Here is a 5,640-nt window from a genome sequence, read left to right as displayed (position 1 = left end):
ATGCAAAAATACATGAAGGGATGAGCACACGAATACGGCACGCAGAGTCGAACACGCACAAATATACACACATGCCTACAGTCAGAGATAGCGTATGGGAAAGAGCGGTGGCCTCTTTGCATCTCAGAGGGCAGAATTTTGCCTTAAAACCTGAGATGTAAACTGGGCGCCCGTCTCCCATCTGCAATAAGTCCTGTCCAGAATACACATGGCCCCACGAGGAGAGAGGGGAGGTGAGGGGAGGTGAGTTCTGCCGTGCCCTCCCTTCTCTCCTATCGCTGTCACATTCCCCTCACGCACAGTCTCTTTGCTGAGTGAGGGAGGAGGCCACAGAGAGAAGAAGAGGAGCAAACATCAATGTCCAGGCAGGAATATTGGATATGCACATGATGCCTACTACAGTAGTGTGCACAGTGCTCCCATAGGACAGGGCAATGTGAGGAGGTGTGCATTTGTGTGTGTGTGTGTGTGTGTGTGTGTGTGTGTGTGTGTGTTTGTGTGTTTGTATATGATTATTTCATTGCAGATTCATGAGCTGATTGACACATCTAATACCTGTCCTGTGATGATTGTGCGTGCATGATGGAAAGAATAAACAGTGCAGAGCTCACAAACAGACAGAAAGCTGGAAAGTGTGATGGATGAAGTATCGTGAAGGATAATTACAGAGAGAAACTGAGGCAAAGAGAGAAATCTATTCAAGCACTCTTTCCTGTGAAATAAACAGCACTTTAGGATATGCGATCCTAAAGTGTGTGTATTGTGAATAGACAATAGATCTGATTGGCATTGCGAAACTGCATTCTAGGGTGTCAAAATTACAATATTTCAACATGGCACTCGATTCTAAAGGACTTCGGAGTAGGAAGCTTGCAATTTACAATTTCCCATTTGGCAGATGCTTTTATCCAAGGCGACATGCACATGGGATTTGAATACAACACAAACAAGGTTCTATAGTCAGGGGAGAACTACCAGAGTAGCTAGGTGCCATAAAGCTAACTTCTGGTCCAACAGGAAGGACATAGGTGCTACGAAGTAGTGCATAGAGGCAGATAAAGAGCTCACAGCTATCTCCTGAAAAGACTTTCATAAAGTAAAATCTTACACTTATAATGGACTGTCACCCACCCACAGTGAGGAGAGGAAGAGGAGGGAAGGAGGTAGAGAAACGTTTTTAAAGAACTGTGACCAATCTATTGTCTCTGATTGGCATGTGTTATCCCTCCGGGTTACTTTGGGATTGTGTGGGTGGAACAACCACCCAAGTACCTAAGTGGGTTTTCAACAGGCGCTTTTCGAGACAGTTCTATTACTGACGTGTCATACAATTGAACCTGCCATTGTCTGAGTCGGGCAGAAGACCGCAGGGATAGTAGAGATGAATTTAGTCCCCAAATGGTTGGCAAACTTTTTTCATGAGGCCCTCCAAAAACATCTCCCACCAACCGCCCTCTCTCTACAACTTTCTTAAAGGAATTGACCCTCAAATGCGGTCATCAACTACTTTCACCTGGGGTCAAATTGCTGTTGAAGTTTCCACTACACATTGACGAGTTCTCTTCCAACTTCCGACAGAGTGCTGAAGAGTGCACACACATTGTACATTGTATGGGAGATAATGAGGTAAATATCAGACTTTTGGACAGTGCAATTGTTTGGCTACAAAACACTTCTTATGCTACAGGAGCTGTTTGGAGAAATCTGATGGACATTTTATGCATTTTATTGGAGCTGTTTGAAGTTGAAGTTAAAAAGTTAACTGCAACTAGAAATATCGTTTGCTCATAATTCTAGCGTGCCTCGCTAATTGCTCAACACAGCAATTGTGGGCAGCGTGCGCAGAACCCTCCATCTTATTATAGTAGTGAGATAGTTTGGCAGAAGATTAGATTAGATTAGATTAGATTAGATTAGATTAGCCTTTATTGTCTCCCTTAGGATACATGTCTTGGGCATTCCAGAGAACATCTTAGAAAACTAAGATGGAACTACATTGCTCTGTTTGGTGCTTTGTATGAACTTCAGCCGAGTTTCGGCTGACATTGGACTGAGCAGTTAATGACTCAATATAATTTTGGAGTGAACTATCCCTTTAATAACCCACATAGCCTACGGAGCGCTCGCTGGCAATAAAAAGGTTATGCCAGGAAGGGCATGTCAATGTCATGCATGCTGATCATCAGTAAATACATGATCTGCTTGATCTGGAGTCAGGGTCAGGTTGAGGTTGAGGTTCAGGTCCAGAGGTTGATCTGGAGTCAGGGTCAGGTTGAGGTTGAGGTTCAGGTCCAGAGGTTGATCTGGAGTCAGGGTCAGGTTGAGGTTGAGGTTCAGGTCCAGAGGTTGATCTGGAGTCAGGGTCAGGTTGAGGTTGAGGTTCAGGTTGAGAGGTTGATCTGGAGTCAGGGTCAGGTTGAGGTTGAGGTTGAGGTCGAGAGGTTGATCTGGAGTCAGGGTCAGGTTGAGGTTGAGGTTGAGGTTGAGAGGTTGATCTGGAGTCAGGTTGAGGTTGAGGTTGAGGTTGAGGTCGAGAGGTTGATCTGCAGTCAGGGTCAGGTTGAGGTTGAGGTTGAGGTCCAGAGGTTGATCTGGAGTCAGGGTCAGGTTGAGGTTGAGGTTCAGGTCCAGAGGTTGATCTGGAGTCAGGGTCAGGTTGAGGTTCAGGTTCAGGTCGAGAGGTTGATCTGGAGTCAGGGTCAGGTTGAGGTTGAGGTTCAGGTCCAGAGGTTACATTTGTTATTTCTTTACTTCAGCTCACAGATATTTCATGCATCCTGCATCTCCCTACAGAGTGGTAGAGGATGCCATCCTGACCTTGAGTAACCTTTTGTTTAAGCAACCAGACTTGTATTCACTGATTCCCCCGCCCCTCCATGTTTCACACTATTCACTCGCATCTACTTGCAGAGAAACTCACTTCTCTTTTTAAACTCTTCAAAGGTAACATATTATTGTCTGGATAGTAGACTTTTTAACTAATAGGATCGCAATGTGTCAGGTTCAATGGTGCATATTCTAATTTGCTATGCTCTTCCACTTGGGGAAGCTACTTGAAGCTAGCAATTAATTCACACTGGAATAAGGTGACCAGACGTCCCCGATTTTCGGTACAGTCCCCGTTTTTGGTGACCTGTCCCCGGCTGGAGCTGTCCCCGAAAATGTCCCCGATTTTCTACTGGCGTCTGCGGCCGATATGACTCTAGCTCTAGTGGGCTCATTCTTAAATCTAGAGTGAAGATACTTACAGGCTATGAAACTGTAAGACCTACAGCATCCATTGGGACCAACAATGCCATGATACCTTGTTGGCGAAGGAAGGAAGGCTAAAAAATGAATTTTGAAAAACCGGCATGGTCAATTTCAAAGATATCTGAATGAGAATGGATTCTATGAGTACCCATGAGTCTTCCCTTTACAGACGTCACTGGCCAACCATTCAAGCAAAAAGGTTGCAGGAGGCTTACGGGCGGGTTAAAAGCATATCAAAGCATCTCATGTCTATGTCGCCCACTGATCCAGATATCCAACAAGTGTTTACAAGTTTTGCTGCTTCCTGCTCTTCCAGGAAGACATTGAAAAGGCACTTAGGACTCCACCGAAAATACATTTTGAGATCTGAGGCTATTCATAAAAAACGGACGGCCAGGCCTAATGCTGCTGGAGAACTGTAAAGGGCCACAGTGAAGTGTGTGTGTGTGTGTGTGTGTGTGTGTGTGTGTGTGTGTGTGTGTGTGTGCGGGGGGGGGGCTCTTCGGTACAACAGCCATGGGCAAAACAAATGAAACCGGAATCATCCCCCTTTTTTATTTCATAGGTAATAACATTGGATATTTTAATGATATATCGATTGCCGGACTGGAAATGTCCCCGATTTTCATTTGAGAAATCTGGTCACCTTACACTGGAAGTAGTTGGAACTACAGCAAAGCTACCATACGGAGAAATTTAGTTTGGTTAACTAAAGCTACTTAGAAAAAGTTGCCTAGTTCAATACTGTTAAAACCACCGCAAATACCTTGAAGCCCTCGGGGCAGTGAGTGATGTGACCATTCAGCCTTAAGGCACTTTAGGCAATGTTAGCTCAACAACAAGGCTAATTGTTTTCAACATTGAAAGGGGTCCTACCCCTAACCATAACCCTTTTTTATAGACCTAAACGACAGCTGTCCAATGGAAGACGGCCCGTGTACATAGCATGTGTCAGAGAGAGAGATAGAGCTCAGGCTAGCTTGGCTGACAGGATAGGAAGGAAGTAATGTCACTCATGCCAATCAATGATATCTTTATTGAGCAGAGAGAATAGCCCTGTCAATGCACTCTGTCTGATTAGCTAACCTCATCATTGATAGTATAGCCTATTGACTAAGAACATGAGAGTGCAGTCATAAGACCTATAAATGAGAAGAAGAGACTTGAGGACATTGATCTCCGTCTCTTTGGAACTGGGGGGGCTGTTAACATGAAAAGCATATTGTACGACCCCCCCGTAAACAACACACACACACACACACACACACACACACACACACACACACACACACACACACACACACACACACACACACACACACACACACACACACACACACAATCACACCATCCTTGGTATCTGAAGTGTCATTGACTTGGCTCAAACCCATGTAGCTACTGTCCAGCACTAGTATCCAATCAGATATGGTGGAGTGGTCCACTCAATCAGCAGGACACTTAGCTTCTGCTGTTTGAAAATCTGTGGTTGTTTTTTGATAAGAGGGGTCTTTTAGTTAAAGAATAAATGAGAATCTAAAGCACTCTTGATCCATTTAAAAAGCTATCTCGCTCATCATCTTACAAAGACAATTATGGTGTCTAACGTCCAGGTTCTTACCCCGTGGTTTTCATTATGGCGTAGAAACACAAAGTACAATCCAGCATGAAAACCTGATGTTTTTGCCACGGTACAGAAGAAGTCTTCCATCATGCATGTATCCTCCATTTGCACAGCAACAAACACTGCAGCCTAAGGGCGTGTGGCCACATAGCGTTTATCTGCGTGTGTGTGTGTGTGTGTGTGTGTGTGTGTGTGTGTGTGTGAGTGTGTGTGTGTGTGTGTGTGTGTGTGTGTGTGGCCTTAAGATTAATTATCTTTTTATTTTTTCACAACGTTAGATGTAACATTATAGCCTACGTGGCATGTATAGAACAAAACAGACCTGAAATGGCAGTAATTTAATTAAATATAATTAATGCTGATAATGAATATAATTTCAATGCTGTGTGGTTGTGGGTTATACTATTGTGCGACCAAACCGTGTGTTTGCATGTAGGTAGGGGCCCATGGCATGTTTGTGTCCAGGGCCTGGTCATGTAGGTAGGGGCCCCTGGCATGTTTGTGTCCAGGGCCTGGTCATGTAGGTAGGGGCCCATGGCATGTTTGTGTCCAGGGCCTGGTCATGTAGGTAGGGGCCCCTGGCATGTTTGTGTCCAGGGCCTGGTCATGTAGGTAGGGGCCCATGGCATGTTTGTGTCCAGGGCCTGGTCATGTAGGTAGGGGCCCATGGCATGTTTGTGTCCAGGGCCTGGTCATGTAGGTAGGGGCCCATGGCATGTTTGTGTCCAGGGCCTGGTCATGTAGGTAGGGGCCCCTGGCATGTTTGT

This window comes from Poromitra crassiceps, assembly GCF_964638095.1.
Source record: "Poromitra crassiceps genome assembly, chromosome: 10".
Classification (NCBI taxonomy): Eukaryota; Metazoa; Chordata; class Actinopteri; order Beryciformes; family Melamphaidae; genus Poromitra; species Poromitra crassiceps.
Note: the sequence above shows the minus strand (reverse complement) of the source record.